Consider the following 18,270-nt stretch of genomic DNA (forward strand, 5'->3'; position numbering starts at 1 on the left):
TGTGTTTGAAACTACTTAAAGACTATTTTTGATTTTTAATTGTTGATTTGTGTATTGTGGATTTTTGTTGTTTTGGTCTTGTTTTGTTTAGATAAATATTTCCTATTTTTCTAAACTTGTGTTGTGTTATTTTGAAGTGTTTTCATTAAGTTACTGGTTGTATTGGTTAAGCCTACTGCTCTGCCAAGCTACCAAGGGGGTAAGCAAGGGTTAGCTGAGGGCGATTGTCTTTTACCCTGACTAGAGTGAGGGTTCTTTCTTGAACAGGGCGTAACCTGACTGTCAACCAAAGACCCCATTTCTAACAGCACATAAATATGCAACACACTTACCCCTTTATAAATATACACCAGACAAGGCTCACAACACCCCATAAAGACAACCTCTGACACACGGTCTGCATCATCTATATATCTACATGGAAGCCTTTTAACATGACTATTACATTTGATCCTTGCAGCTGCACTCTCCAACAGATCCTTTGCACCCACACTCTCTAACAGACTCTTCGTCTCTCCATCTTTACACATAGCCACCCTCCTGACATTCCATACTTTACCATCTTGGGTGACCACACCTTTCCTGTTGACCGTGGCCACTCTCATAGCATTGTCAAACCTGGACTCACATTTGAACAAAACTCCTGGTTTGAATATCCTGACCCAGTCTCCTACCACGAAATCAGCTACCATAGTCTTCCATTTAGCATCATAAGCACACTTAGCTTTTACTTGTTTCTCTTCCACCCTCGAGGCTACCTCTTCCTTCTCCTTGCCCTCATCCTTCTCCAGCTTCCTCTTGAATCACCAGGGACACAGCTTAGACACATGATCTCTAACCTTAAGTAGTTTGAACGGGCTAAACTCTGTGGTAGTATGAGGAGTGATGCGGTATGACCAGAACTACTCCCTCAGTTTGTCCTTCCACACTCCTCCAAAACCACATGCCCACAAAATACTCTCTTTCAACACACGGTTGAACCATTTCACCTGTCCATTACCCCATGGTTCATACAACGCAGTGATAACAGTGTCCAAGGATTGGTGAAAGACCTTAGGTAAGGAGCCCCAGACGTTTCTGGTAAATAGTATTATTTGTTCAAAAGTGTGTTTTTCAGCTACCCGTGCCTGTTTTACTGTAGACTCTCTGTGTTTCATGCAGCTTGACCCTTAAAGTGTTTTTTTTTGCTGTGACTGTGAATTACCATTCTAGTTTGTAGCACATGACTCCATAGTCTCCCCCACTCTTTTCTAAGTAAAAAAGGCTACACACATCTTGCAGAGTGTGTTTTGGAGACTGTTTAATTTGTTTCTGTGATTTAAATTGTGTTTAGAAACTGTCTGCTTCCCCTCTTTTTTGCCTTAAAAAAGCCAAATTTTAGAGTGCGCGACAAGCAATATTTCAGTGTTTGGTTTTTAAACAATCTCTCCCTTACCTGGAAAGTAGACTCTGCGAGCTTGGAAGTGTGGATTCAGCCTGTCTGTAGCCAAGGAGATTCTGAATAGAGCAGCAGCTGCCTCCTTCCTGCCCACAGGGCCTGGACTTCAGTTAACTTGCTCCTTATATAAGTTTCTATAGGTTGTTGCATATGTTGTTGTGATAGGTTGTTGGAGGCTGGTCTTTCCATTGGTTGCTGGTTCCAGGGCAGGGGCTGTGAGTGGTGGATAGGCTTGAGATTCTGATTGGCTGCTGGTTCTAGGGCTACTGGTTCTAGGGTTGTGATTGGAGGATAGGGCTGAGACTCTGATTGGCTACTGGTTCTAGGGCTGTGATTGGAGATATGGCTGATATTCTGATTGGCTACTGGTTCTAGGGCTGTGATTGGAGGATAGGGCTGAGACTCTGATTGGCTACTGGTTCAAGGACTGTGATTGGTGGATAGGGCTGAGATTCTGATTGGCTACTGGTTCTAGGGCTACTAGTTCTAGGGCTGTGATTAGAGGACAGGGCTGAGATTCTGATTGGCTACTGGTTCTAGGGCTGTGATTGGTGGATAGGGCTGGGATTCTGATTGGCTACTGGTTCTAGGGCTGTGATTGGAGGATAGGGCTGAGATTCTGATTGGCTACTGGCTCTAGGGCTGTGATTGGTGGATAGGGCTGAGAATCTGATTGGTTGCTGGTTCTGCGGCTGGCGCTGTGATTGGTGCTCAGGATTAGGGGTATGAAAGGTAATTAGGGCTGGTTCTCCCATTAGTTGTTAGAATCAGGGTTTCAAATCTGATTGGGTAGGGTTAGGACTAGGTTTCTATTGGCCAGTAGGGCTATTTAAGCCTAGGACTCAGGACGTCTCAGCCCGGGCGTCGAGGCTAAGGGCGGAGAGGACAAGGGCAGTTGCCTGTTTGGGCCTGTTAGGGACAGGTAGGGACTAGGGCCTAGGGCCAGAAATGCTGCCCATTTCTCAATTGACCAGGAATTATTTCAGTCCCTACACATACATCAACATTCAAACACATTATCTGCAAAGTCATCCAACTACTGCATCACAAACTGGCCCCAGACATATTGCAATGTCCCATCATCCAACACAATAACCATTATACAACACATATACACATATCTTCCACAACTACAACAGTCAAACACCAGCATTCTCACAGAAAACACTACTCTGTCCACTCCCACTAACACAACCCGCCATCACCCACACAACACAAAACCACACTATACATTTCTCTCAGCTTTCCAGATACATACTCCCTGTTCATACTAACCAACAACACTATCCTCTGTTTGCTCCACATAGACCACCTTTCATCATAATAATGCCCAAACCCAGCCTTCCAACACACCATCTACAAAAACCCATCCCCTCTCTTCAACTATTACACACAACCATACAATCCCCACACTCCACCACACATATTACCTCTTCCAGTCATCACAGCTAACACAAACTACCCTGACACACATCTATCCCCTCTTACACACCTCATACATTTATCTCCAAAACACATCAACACCCCCTGTACCACTCTAATTCCACTCACCAGCACAAACTCACATACAAATACCTCACCAAAAACAACTTCATCAATATCCCCTCTCACTATTCCACAAAAACAATACAGACCACACACATCAGCACATCAAATCAACACAAACTTTCTTTATACTTATCGTCACACCCACTCCCACCCTACTTTCTCACTCTTCACAAACACCTGCCACAAGCACCCCAACCCAGCAACTTTCTTTTACTCCTCTCTCCTCCATTGCACAATTTAGAGCCTTACATCATGATCTACATGCTCCTCCACCACCCCTAACCCATACTCCATCCACACTAAACAGATGCAAACAAAATGAACAACATGCCACTCTTAACAACTTCGCATCCCCTTGTCTATTACATAATAAGGCTACTCTACAAAATACAATAGACTCTTCATGTCTCTCTCAGCCACCAAGTCCACCACCCTCACACACAGACCTAACAAAATGCCTCCTTATCCTGCTGGAAGAGGAACGCTATATTGAAACGCAAGACTATTGTGAGCCTCACACAATTATCACAACTAACAGCACACCTGATTCAATCTCAAATTATACTGCTTAAGCTTCTCCTAAACAAAACAACACTGCCACTAACACACCTTTTCTAAACTGCCAGCTCATAAATGCTCGATCACTCTCAAAAAACAAGCACCACATTTACGACCTGCTCAAAGACACACAACTTGACTTACTATTCAAAACAGAATCTTGGTTGGGAGATGACATGGCCCCAGTGTTGCACGAAGCCCTTTCTCCGGGCTATCAAACCATCACACAAAATCGTATAGGGAAGAGAGGAGGTGGATTAGCTATTATATTCAAACAGGCAATAAACCTCAGTAAAACAGACAACATTTCCATTCAAGGTTGTGAAGCCCTCCTCACCAGATGCCACCCTACTCCAACTTCCTCCTGTAACTTTCTCCTCCTTTACAGACCTCCACCTAACAACTCCACATTCCCAGATACTTTTCTAGATACAGTCTCAAACCTTACTACACTATACTCCAACCTATGCATTCTTGGGGATCTAAATATTTGGTTTGACAAACCCAATATGCCCCATCCAAAAGCTATCACCACTGGCCTAGTCGCATTGAACCTACATCAGATTGTACACAATCCCACACACATCGCTGGACACATCCTAGATGTCATTTTTGCTAAGCCTGAACTAGTTACCGTTCATAGCATCACGTCAATCACATGGCCCGACCACCATCTGATAACTTTCCGACATAAAACTCCACAAATCAACACACCCCACAACTACTTAGATACATGCACCTTTCGACCATGGAGCAAACTCAATTTTGATGACTTAGAAACACAACTAACAGCCAACACAGATCTAGATACAATTAATTCTGTTCCAAAACTTTATGAGTGGCTACAGGAAGCTTTTGATATCCTACTAACACTCAGAAAAACTAAATACGACAAAAGAAAACCAACACCTTGGAGAAGCACAGAACTTAAAAAGATAAAGCAACAAATCAGAAATTTGCAGAGAACCTGGCTCAAAACAAACAACAGTCAAGACAAACTGCAGCTACACAAACTTAACAGAATATACAACTCGTCAATCAAAAAAAACTGAAAAAAGGTACTACTCAGACAGAATTCAAAATGCTAAATCTACAACCAAGGAATTTTATAAAATTCTCAATGAATTTTGAAAACCTACATGCATGGAAGGAAGTCATCCCACTACTCAAGATTTCACAAACAAACTGGCAACTCATTACACAACCAAGGCAGACACATTGGGCTCCTATTTAAAACAGAAGAAAACCATCAGCACCAACCCCTTCCCTAAAATACCATCAAAGAATAAACCAACCCAGCCTCTACAGTCCTTCCAACTAATATCACAAGGTGAATTTATGGATTTGGTCAAAGCAAGCAGGCCTTCCGGTTGCCCTTCTGACCCTTGTCCACCACAAATCTTCAAGAACATTCTTTTATCTACTTCTGGGGCCACACCTGTAAGAAGAATCATCAACAACTCTTTAACTACAGGAACTTTTCCTGTAGACATAAAAAAGGCATACATACGACCGTTATTAAAGAAAACAAACCTAGACCCGCAGGACCCCAACAACTACAGACCAATCACAAATGTGCCTTTCCTGGGCAAACTGATAGAAAGAGCAGCATTCGCCCAGATGTCACAGTTCATTGAAGACAATTCCATGCTTTCAGACTTCCAAACTGGATTCCGCCCAGGAAGAGGCACTGAATTGGCACTCATAGCAATCTGGGATGACCTCAAAAACACAGTCGACCACAATAGAGTTGCTGCACTACTTCTCTTGGACCTCCGTGCTGCCTTTGATACGGTTGACCATGACACCCTAATTCAAAGACTCCACGAAGCCGGCATACAAGGGTCTGCTCTCGACTGGATTACTTCCTATCTTCAAAAAAGATCTAATATCATCTACTCGCCCCTCTTCTCGTCCAAACCCTACCTCACAAAAGCAGGGGTCCCCCAAGGATCAATCAACTCACCTTTGCTGTTCAACATCTACATGATATCATTACCAGAACTGATCAATGATTTTGATCTCACATGCTACAGCTATGCAGATGACACACGAATACTACTTAAATTAGAATGCGCCAAAAATATTAAAAACTCACAAATCTTCAGCTACCTCAGAGCCGTGGATCAGTGGATGACCTGGAGCCATCTCAAACTAAATACCTCCAAAACAGAAATGCTCATATGTGGTGACTGGAAATGTTATGACCTGCTGTGCGCCTGGCCTGACGATCTCGGGCCCCCTCCTCCATTAACCAAGGAAGTTAAAAACCTTAGAATCACCATGGACTCCAAGTTAACTATGAATGCCCAAGTGGACAAATTAGCACAAACAATCTTTATCACCTTGAAGACTCTACAACGCATCTTCCCCTACCTCGGATTTCCACACAAGGTGCAAGCTGCTATCTCACTTGTACTATCCAAACTGGATTATACCAACAGCCTCTACCATGGATCATCTCTATCTATTATGAAAAAACTACAACGTATTCAGAACTCCGCAGCCAGGCTACTATTACGTGTAAAGCCACAGGCCCACATCTCCCCTGCCTTGAGAGCACTACACTGGTTACCCGTTGCCAGAGGTGCACTTTCAAACTGCTTTGTATCACCCACAAAGCTATACATGGAACAGGACCACTTTTTTTATCAGAAACAAAATAACCAAATACACTCAACAAACAAACCTCCGCTCAAGATTGGCACCCCGCCTTAGAACACCTCCATACAAGAAAAAGACTATAGGTGGTACTTCCTTCTCCGTTCAAGCAGCCCAACTATGGAATTCATTACTCCCAACTGTAAGATCCACAGATAACTATCTTGCCTTCAGAAAACTACTCAAGAGTTGGCTCTTTCCTTCATAACCACCATATTCAAACAACTATGGACTGCATATGCCTATGTTGATAAATATTTTTTCTGATTATGTGTAAATTGCTAGTTATGTATAGTTCTTTGAAAATATGTATCGCTACTACGTCATAACAATAAACTACACTCACACTCTTTAAATCTGTTTAACTAAGTATATTTACCCATGGTTTTAAATATGTATTGTATGTGCATATATGTGTGCATATGTGTGTGTATTCATGTGTGTATGTATGTATGTGTGTGTGTAGATATATATATATATGTATGTATGTGTGTATGTTGTTCTGTGCTTGGCATGTTCGTGGGTCATTGCATGGCTCCTGGGTGGGTTGTTATACTAGATATCTATGAGTCCCTGCTCTCATCTTATATCACACTCATCTACCCATCATCATATATCATGTCTCTATCAATCTATCCTCCATTCCCACTCTGACTCATCCCAAATCCATTCTACTACTTTCATCTCCTAAATAACTCTGCCTAAGCTCTTCCCTCCGCTTCCACATCTAACTCACCAAACCTCACTTTACTACCATGACCTCCGAAACAACACTACTAAATTCTCCCTCATCTATCTCACCCTGCTACTATGATCTCCCTAACCCTTCCACAGACTCTTCCCTCCTCCATCCTCCTTTACTCATCCCAAGCCTAAATCCTATTACCATATACTCCCAATTAACACTTATGGATTCTTTCCTCCTTCACTCCTCCATTACTCCAGTCAATCTAACAAACAAACTCTCATATCCGCGGCTCAAATTAACTCATAATAATACTAAAACTGTACTCATATTTTCCCGATACTAATCCATCACTAATTCTTGTTGGGTTCCGGAGTAGCGTGCTACCCGTCAAAAAGCGATTCAACGCCTCATCAGGGGTAGAAATTGCTATATAAATACTATTACAGTACAATACAATACAATACAATAACATGACAAATTTTGCATTACCTTAGAAAGCTTTCCATCTCCTGTGATTTCAATTGCCCACAGTTGTCAGTAATGAGAATCTCAGAATATCCTGCCTGTGCGAAGAGCTCCTTAAAAAACTCAGTATCAGACATCGTGGTAATCTGAGACACAAACTTGACCTCTGGCCATTTTAAGTGGTAATCCACCAAAACCATGGCATACCTACATTCATGGGTTAGAAAGTTGAAAGGACCAGAGATGTCAAAACCTATTTGCTGCCATAGGAATTTTGGCCACACAACAGGACATAATGTGGAAGGCACCTCTTTGACCATTTCCTCACTGTTAGCACACACTTGACACTCATGCACAACTCCATTCACCAGTCTTTCTAGACTCAGCCACCAAAACGTTACTCTGATCAACTTCTTCATAGAAGATGTTCCCAGATATCCCTCATGGGCTAACATTATGATGCGATAACGCAACCTTTCAGGTGTTATGCATTTTCCATCCTTGAACAGCATTTCTCCTTCCACCTCCAACTCTCTCAATACTTTCCAATAACGGTACGACTCAGCTGGAATATTCCACCTACTTGGCCACCCTTCTGTCACAAATTCTAACACACTTTTTAACAACTGATCCTCTTCTACTGCAACCTTCAACATCTCCTCACCTGCACCCTCAAAATCATTGGACATGACATCAGCTATACTAGCTAATATCCTTACTGTCACATGGAAGCCTTGACAATCTGCAGTAACGTGGCACATGTTCTACCTTTAAATTGTACTCTTGAAGTCTGCACATCAACCTTGCAATCTGTGGAGTGACACTACTTCCCCCTCCAGGAGACAAAACCCAACCCAGCGACTTGTGATCAGTTCTTAGAGTAAAGCGAGAACCTCAAACATAGTTGTGGAAATGTCCCTCAGCCCACACACACATGCCAGCAACTTCTTCTCTATCACGGTATACCTTCTCTCCGCAACACTAAACGTACAAAACAAAAATGCCACCTTCCATTCCTCACCTCCACAGTTCTGTGACAACACATTTCCTACACCATAAAGGCTGGCATGAACAGTAATTATGCATCCCCTGTTCACACAAAAGGGTTTAGTGTAGGTGCTCCCACAATTTCAGATTTCACCAAATCAGATGCTTGCTGTTGTTAGTGTTCGCAGAGATATGCAAATGAGAGCAGCTTTGCTTTATCGTCCAGTGCAGGTGCATTTACAATGGCATCCACCAATGATTGTTTCAGTACCACTCCTTCTTTAGACAAAGTATGTCCCAAATATTCCACTGATTTTCTAAATAACTTGCATTTGCTCTCTTTCAATGTCAATCCTTTCTTACCCAACAGTGCACAAACCTCCTTCAAGTGCTCTAAACGTTCTTGCATATTTTTGGAGAAGATTGAAATGTCATCTTGGAAGCACTTGACAAAGGCTTCCATTCCCTTGAAAGTATTGAACATTGCTTCTGGAAAACAGATTCCGCCAACGCTAAACAAAATGGCATCCTCTTGACTTATAACAACCCTTGAGGAGGAAAGAAAGTGGTCAGGGTCTTGGAATCCTCATTTAGCTCAATCTGATGATATGCTGAGTGCAAATCCATAGTAGAAAACACTGCTTCTCCCTCCAACATACTCACCACCTCATTAAGTAGAGGAGGGAAGTCCACTGCTATGTTAGCATTTAATGCTCTAAGGTCAAAACATAATCTCAAAGTTTTATCCAAACTATGGGAGATACCCATTGAGAAGATTCTACCCCCTCAATAATCCCTTCCATCAACATTTCACTCAGAATATTCTTAAGCTCTTCTCTCACATTAATGGGTACCCCTCACAATTTTTGCATCACCGGAAGTGCCCCACTTTTAAGTTTGATGCATTGCGGATACCCTTGTAGTTTGCACAACCTCTCTGTAAACACATTAGAAAATTGCAAAACAATCCAGGCACCGTCACTGATCACTATTACTGACTCCTTGTTACGTGTATTTAAAATGATGCCCAGCTTCAACTGATCCTTCCATCCCAATACATTTACTCCTTTAATGACCACATACAACTTAACATGTGCTTCTCTACTCTTGAATATTATGTCCACCTCCATACAACCTCTCATATCAATAGCTTACCCATCAAAACTCTGTGCAACAATATCTGTTTTCTTTAATTCATCGAAGGTCCTGGCATCTCCAAACTTTTCCAGAAAATATTGCTTGTTATTTGTGGTCCAGGAAGACCCCCACGTCCGCCATAAACTCCAGCTCTCTGTTAAGAACTTGAACTTTGCATTTAGGAGGTCTGGTAACATCACTCTCCCTTTCCTGAGCATTCAAAGATAAAACTATTCCTGACTTCATGTCACTGTCCACTTCACATACACACTAGATACAAGATTCTTCCTTCACACCTACTGCTGCACTATTGGATGGTGTTACACCTTTCCTCTTCTCACCCTTGCACATATTTGAAAAATGTTCCATACGTACACAATTACGGCACTCCTTACCAACAGCTAGACAGTGAGGTGACAAAGCTAAATGGGTGAAACTACCACACCAATAACAAGTAAGTGCCTTGTCATTCCTACTTCCAGCTGGTGCAATTATGCAACCCAAATTGTTTACCACCACACACTTCATCAGTTGACTTCACATTCTTTACAGCACTACCCTGCAATGACTTCATCCATTTTTCTACTGTTCAATGGCTTAAGCAGTGGTAATATCGTCCTGCAATTGTGGGTCCCCTATTGCCCACAACTGTTCTTGCACTTTTTTTTCCCGAACATTCCCTATTATCTGGTCTCTTATAATTTCGTCAGTCATAGTTAAAAAACTACAGTGTAAAGCGAGACCCTGCAATGTGGTAATAAAATCATCAAAGGACTCCCTCTCCCTTTGAGCCCTAGTGTAAGACTTAAATCTGTTCAATGCCATACTAGAGGAAGCCATAAACCAAAGTTCCATTTGTAGCAAAGCCTCCTGAAATATATTACGCTCTTCCTCTTCTTGTGGAAGAGCTGACGGCAAAGTCCTAAATATCAGTTTGCCTTCTGATCCTAAACAATGAAGCTGTATGTTTTTTCTTCCTCTCAACACCCATCCTATCACCATCAATAGCTTTCACGTAGGAGAGAAACTCCTCCTTCCACCTCACCCATGGTAGGGGAGGATCCTCTTTATTCTGTAAGAACTTTGCAGGAGGTTCAAATTGCATGTTAAACCTCCAAAATGTACCTTAATTCTAAAGAAAATATTGTGTGTAAATAACTAGTAAATAACTGTATCAATTAGATTTTCCAGAACCTTATGTAATCTAAGAGTGTAAACGCTTTTGAGTCATTAAGTATCCTTTCAAAATACAACTGTGCAATATTTGGAGGCTGTTGTGCACATCAGCCTTGACCAAAAATGAGTAACTGAGGAATTCTTCCTGTACATGTACTTTAAAAGTGCTGTCGAAATCTTTCAAGTGTGTGTGCATCAGCGTGATGGAGTACACTCCCACACAGCTGAAGAATGTATCCAAATGCTAATTTTAGAAATGCTCATTACCAGCCGGGCACATCGGTGCAGATGCAGTACTGGTGTGCTGCACCCCGATCCAAGATGGTGCCACCGATGGAGTTCTGTGTCATCAGTGCATTGCTTACATAGATCATGCTATAGCCTGACGTGAAGATGGACAACATAGGCGTAGGTGTCAGCAATAAACCTTCAGATGCTGACACTGATCCCAAAAAGGAATGTGCTGCTAGCTGATGGTGATTCCACAGATATCCTGGATTCCAAGAAGACAGACCTGATGTGGCCACGGAACACTGAACGCTCGCAGCAAGCCAAGCTGCCTCACATACACTGTTCAAAAGATGCATCCAGCTCACACGATGTACAAACACAGGTATTTCTCCAAAGTAACTCCAAAATCTGCTGTGTCCTCCGCTGTCAGTGTCAGTCCATAAAAGTACCACGCTACTTCCAAGAATAATTTTCAAATTTAATTTACAACTCAAGAAGGATCCTCAATTCTGCATGCATAGGTTCCAAAGATCCAAACCAAAAATGGCACCACTCCAGTGCTGTCCGTATGGAGAACGCACAGCTTGTCGCCAAAATTGTAGTAATTCCAGTTAAGTCCAGGAAGAGTTTTCATAGGTTTATTGGAATGGCAGGACAGTGTATCCTTCAGTCAAGGCAATCAACTGCCAAGTCCCCACAATTCTAGACCCAAAACATCAGCAATACAACTGACAGAATAATGACACTAGAAAGATAATAAATCCCTTAAAATGATCCTACATAAAACTACATATAGTGCACATGAATAGGCAACAAAAGTACATGCATTGTTTTAAACGTCTGTTAAAACGGAAGAGATGCTGTAAGAAATTGTGTCACTGGTTGAGGGGGTGAAACCCTACTGAAGCAGAAACCACAATCCTTGTCAGAGTGAAGTCACATGCAAACTCCAAATTAACCTGTGCTCAACCCTTAAGTAGCTTGGCACAGAACAGTCAGGCGTAACTTAGTGGCAATGTGTAAATTATTTGTGCAACACTTCAAACAGCAATGAAGTGAAAACACAACACAAGAAATATCCATACCAAATTACACTGTAATAAACAAATTAAGACCAAAAGAACAAGAATCCAATCAGTAGAATTGAAGACATGCAGATTCCAGAAAATAAGCGACAAAAAGCTCAAAGTGCCAACTGTGGATATCTGGTCACCCTGGATACGGAAAAAGTCTTAATAGAGCACAGATCAGCTACATGGATCCAGGTAGGCCTGCTAAATAATAGTACCTTAAATCTTGGTTGCAGAGCATTGCGAGGCATCGTGTATAAGATGCATCACTCAGCCAAGGCTATGCGTCAGGTTCGAGGAGCCACGAAGCTGCAATGCAAGATTCTGTGTAATCTTTTAAGATCCTGTTGATGAAGGCTTGAGATGCAAAGTCCAGCATCAAGGATCCTCTGCGCAGCCAAGGAGATGCGTCAGCTCTAAGGAGCTGAGATGCAAGCTGTGGAGCATGTTAGTGCTGAAATGTGAGGGTTTGCATCAGGGATGCGTCATGCAGTGGCGGTTCCGATGTGGGCTGCGAAGTCAATGCACAGTCCCTTTGCTTGGAGAATACTTGCAGCAGAGGTGATGCATTGGTTCTGCTTGGGTTTGCGCTCTGCAGCAGAGTAGATGTTTTGATTCTGCTGGATCCACAAAAGGCTGGCAGAACAACTTTAGGCCTACTTCCAAGAGTTCAGGAGTGTGGTGGCACCATTTGGCAGAGTAGGACTCACAGATGGCATAGTTCAAGTGCTGGGTGCAAGGTTGTTGGAGACTTCTGTCCCTGAGAATATAGTGAGGAGGCCAGCCAACTAGAATTTTCTTGTGTTGTGTTTTAACTTTATTACTGTTATAAGTGTTGCCCAAATACTGTACACATTGCCTCTAAGTTAAGCCTGACTGCTTTGTGCCAAGCTACCAAGGCACTGAGTGCAGGTTAATTTGGGGTTGCATGTGACTTCACCCTGAAAAGGATTGTGGTTGCTGCTTCAGTAGTGTTTCACCACCACAACCAGTAACTCAATATGAAACATTGAGGCAGATGAAAGCCTGCAAAGAACCATCATTACCTATTCAAAAACCACATCCCAGTTTGGCTCCCGCAAGAGAGGAAGTTGAGGTAGTATTTCCCCAAAGCAAGACAATCTTTTAATTATATCAATATTGTAGGAAAAGCCCTCTTTTTGCATGATTACCCCAACTGATTTGGACTGATGCAAATAGTTTTTGGACTGCGACTCTGCTAACAAGGGTCCACTGCATGTGCTCTGAACCATAAACACGTTGATGTTGGCTATACTCCCAATTGGCATATTTAGCTTACCTATAAGTCCCTAATATATGGGACAAAGAATGCCTAGGACTTGTTAGTTAAATGTCACTAGTGGACTGAAGCACTCATTGTGCAACCCACTGCAGTGACAGAGCAAACAGGACCGCAGGTGTGCCGCTTTAGCCTGTCCGTGAGGTTTTAAAACTGAATATTCGACCTATCAAAATAGCCCTTGTTGATAGGCTTAAACCCCCTATTGAAAATGTAAACCTTAGCGCTAAATAAGACTGATTTGCCCATAAGGCAGGGTGCATGGTATTTGAAAGCAGGGCATGCAAAAGGTTCATGTTGAACATGTCTTCACAGGGAAAAAAAAAAAAAAGCTATTTTCACTATAGTAGGGTTAGCTGTTCCATGGGAAAGCATTGGGATGCCATATTAAAATGAATAATTTTTTTTTCAAATAGAAAACAGCTACAAAGTTCATTCTTGTTTTAAAAAAAATATTTATTACATGCCCAATTCACTGATATAGTAGGATGCGTAATAAAAATTTAGCAGAATGTTCTTTTATAAAGTCACTTCTTCCCTGCCTGAAATCTTCAGAAGCCCATTTGCAAGAGCCTTCAACTGCCTCTTAGGAGCTGAATAGCAAGTCTGGGACGAAGTTTGATTACACTGGAGTAATCAGAGTAATTTTGGTAATTCCTCGTTATGCTGACGGGGAATTACAAATAATTAGGTAATTATTCCTGCTCGCTTATTTAAGAGTAGTGTGGGGGTACAAATCCTACCCCAAGAGCACATTTAGTGAGCTTGAGTGGCTGCTCGCTCTCACTATGGGTATTCTACTGTATTTGCTACTGTTTCCTAGTGCAAAAGGCACCCTGATGTCCATTTTGGCTGCAAGGGTGCATTGTACACTAAGGTAAATAGCACTAAATGCTGGCATTAAGTTGGAGGAACACCCTACCCCAAGAGCACAGTTAGTGAGCGTAAGCGGCAACTCACACCCATTATTCATCTTCCGTTGCATTTAGCACTATTTCTAAATGCAAAAGCATCCTCACATCCATTTTGGGCATGAGGAGGTATTTTGAATTAAGAAATAGCACTAAATGCAGAATTACTATTCCTACATAATTGAAGCATAATCTCACTGAATTCATAGGCCATTCCATGTGATTATGCTACACTGAATTACACAAGTTACTGCCAACACTCCCAAATAGTAAGGGTGGACTGGACTTGTGGAGATTCACTCTAAGGAATTCAGCAGAGTTACAAAGAAAGTCTGCAATATTCCACTGAGTTCCATCAATGGGTGGATAATATGCATGTTGCACTGTAATTTAGAGTCAGCAGCACAAGTAGCACTGAAAAATCATCATGAACAGCACCATGCGGTATGCAAGAGCACACAGTCATTCGAGTAGAAAATCTACTAGAGCAGCAGCAATCGACATGTAATTCTCTGACAGTGACCGCTTGCCCATGTTTGAAAATCACATTAAGAAATGCCAAATCTTGTTTGTGCTCACCAGTTCATATTTCTGGAGACTCACAGGGAAAAAATTCCCTCATGCAGCAAATGGCGGAATATGGCAGGAACTTTGTGTTACAAGAGTAACGTAGAGTCATCAAATCCTGCCAATTCCATGGGAGGAATGAAACATTCCACCCACCCCTGCTAAATAGGCCACTTTATAAAGTGTCAACTTTGCCCAAAGCTGACACAAAATCTGGGTTGTGCCTTGGAACTTAATTAAATTCAGGGAGGCTGTCAGAAATCGGGTCTCTAGTTGGCAGAGGTATGCACCCTGTCCAAATAGGGACCACAATCCTAGTCAGAGTAAGTCACAACACAACCTAAATTATCCTGAGCTCAACCTCCGGTAGCTTGGCACAGAGCAGGCAGGCTTAACTTAGAAGGCAAGTAAAGTATTTGTGCAATAACTCATCAAGTAACAGTGAAAACACCACAAAAAGTACTCCACACCAGCTCAGAGAAAGATATTTATTTGAATAAAATAAGGCAAAACAACAAAAAAACAATATGTGCAAGTCAAGATTTCACATTTTAAAGTTTTAGATGAGTCTCAATCATTAAAAATCAGTAGTTGTATCTTTTTAACACACAGTACCTGGAATGCGTCAAAATTAACAATGCAGAGGGCCGCAGAGGAGGAGATGCATTGGAAAATGAAGTAATGTGTCCGTTTGTCCAGTGCGATGAAGGTGATATGTTTTTTTTTTTCACACAGCAAGGTGATGCCTTGATTTTTGGGTGTTCAGCCTTTGTTCCTCACTGTGATGTGGGGGATATTTTGACATCCTGGGATGATCTGTGAAAAATCCAAACCATGTTGCGAAGACGCAACAGGGGCTGCGTCCATCCGGCAGGTGAGGCAGCGATTTTTTAGTCACAAGACAAGCGCTGAGTCGATTCTGCAGGCTTTGCATTGAATTTTGCAGGCGTTCGCTGCGTTGGTTTTTCCAGCGCTGTGGATTTTCTCCTTCAGATGAAGTCTTTGATAGCCCTGAGACATCAGAATAGGGGCAAGCTCAGTCCAAGCCCTTGGAGAGCACTTATGGGGGAAGTAAGACAGTGCTTAATTTGTAAATAAAAAGGTGCCGGTGCCCAAGGCCTTCCTTTTGAACATGCGGCTGCTGCAATTAAATGTGCGAACACGGAATACTGAGGCAACGTAATTCTGAAGCCATTGCAGGCCTCTTCAATCCATGTAAAGCTATTCCCTGCTCCTTCAGCTCACTCTTGCAACTTTCTGCTTTCTCCCATTCTGACACTTTTTCGTTTTTCTATTCCTCCGTCTTACCCATATGTGTCTTTTGCCTGCAGTAAATGCTTGAGGCAAGAAAGTAAGTGCCGGCCCTCAAAAATAAGTGCTGATTCTCCACACCAGAAACATCAAGCACAGATTAAGCACTGAAGGAAGAGTCCCTCCAGCAGAGACAGGGCAGCACACAGCAGGGCAAAAAGCAGGAGAACAGTCCTTCCAGAAAAGCAGTCCAGATGAGTCCTTTGGGCAGCATGGTAGTCCCTCTGACAGAGTCCAGTTGTAGGTCCAGAAGTGTCTGATTTTAGGGGGGTCACACACCTAGTATATATACCCAAATGTGTTTTTGAATTGGAGGAAAACCTCAAAGAGTGGTTTTGAAGTGCACAAGTTCCCCTTTCAACTCAGTCATGTCTGCCAAGAGATCTGTTGAGCGTTATTAGTCCTTTGTCTGAGGTCAGGCCACTAGCCTTTGAGAGCCCCTCCACCCACCCTGCTCAGGAAGACCCATCAGTAGGCAGATGAATGCAGATGCAGCTGAGTGTCCTGTTTTTATAGCTGTCTGGGTGGAATGCACAAGGGGAGCTGTCAACCAGCACAGGCTGTACGTGGATTGGAGACAGGCTGTAAGGCACAGAGAGCAGTAAGTGCAGAGAAATGTCCACTTTCTAAAAGTGGCTTTTCTAAAATAGTAATGTTAAATCTAACTTAAGCAGTAAGGAGGATTTCTCACTGCCATTCCAAACATACAAAACATGACAATGCCACTCCTCTCAGATCAGAAATGACCACTTAAAAGCATGTAAGGGAATCTCTAATGCTGGTCTATGAGAGGAGCAGGCTTCACAGTAGTGTAAAACGACTTTGGGAGTTTTTGACTACTAGGACATGTAGAACTTACAAATACATGCCCTACATTTTACTTGCATAGCACCCTGCCCTATGCGCTACCCATGGCCTACCTTAGGGTTGACTTATATGTAATACAAAGGGAGTTTAAGGCTTGGCAAGTAGTTTTAAATGCCAAGTCAAAGTGGCAGTGAAACTGCACACACAGGCCTTGCAATGACAGGCCTGAGACATGGTTAAGGGGCTACTTATGTGGGGAGCACAATTAGTGCTGCCGGCTCACTAGTAGCATTTAATTTACAGGTCCCGGGCACATATACTGCACTTTACTATAAGCTTAAAGGTAAATCAGGGTAGGAGCCAATGTTATCAAGTTTACGGGCAGAGAGCACAAGCACTTGAGAACCTAAACCCAGCAAAAACTAGATCAGAAAAATGGATGGAGACAGGCAAAAAGTTAGGGAAAGATCACCTTAAGGCTGTCAGGTTCAATAGAGGCCCATTCTCTCACAGGCAGATGTCGCTTACACCTTGGCCTACCATTTCTTTGTTCCTCAAGTCAGCTAAGCACCTATACCAGTGGGAGTAGAGCTTCCCCCAGAACTGATTTTGAGTGGCCACAGAGAAGGGGTTCCCTGGCTATAGCTCTTGGATGGGCAAAAGCACTCCACACAGTGAAGGAAAGGTTATTCCATGTTGAATTTAGGTAGAGAGGGTGTAGGAAGATAGCCTCTTTCTAGCCTTGTTACCACTACTTTTGGCCTGTTTGTGAGTATATGTCAGGGTGTTTTTACTGTCTCACTGGGATCCTGCTAGCTAGGGCCCAGTGCTCATAGTTAAAACCCTATGTTGTCAGTGTGTTTGATATGTGTCACTGGGATCCTGCTAGCCAGGATCACAGTGCTCATACGTTTGTGGCCTATATGTGTTCCCTGTGTGGTGCCTAACTGTATCACTGAGGCTCTGCTAACCAGAACCTCAGTGTTTATGCTCTCTCTGCTTTCTAAATTTGTCACTGCAGGCTAGTGACTAAATTTACCAATTCTCATTGGCACACTGGTACACCCATAAAATCCCCTTGTATATGGCACTTTGGTACCCAGGGTATTGGGGTTCCAGGAGATTCCTATGGGCTGCAGCATTTCTTTTGCCACCCACAGGGAGCTCAGACAATTCTTACACAGGCCTGCCACTGCAGCCTGAGTCAAATAACGTCCACGCTATTTCACTGCCATTTTTCACTGCACATAAGTAACTTATAAGTCACCTATATGTCTAGCCCTCACTTGGCGAAGGTTAGGTGCCAAGTTACTTAGAGTGTGGGCACCCTGGCACTAGCCAAGGTGCCCCCACATCGTTCAGGGCAAATTCCCTGGACTTTGTGAGTGCGGGGACACCATTACACGTGTGCAATG

Source organism: Pleurodeles waltl, chromosome 7 (assembly GCF_031143425.1).
Source record: "Pleurodeles waltl isolate 20211129_DDA chromosome 7, aPleWal1.hap1.20221129, whole genome shotgun sequence".
NCBI lineage: Eukaryota > Metazoa > Chordata > Amphibia > Caudata > Salamandridae > Pleurodeles > Pleurodeles waltl.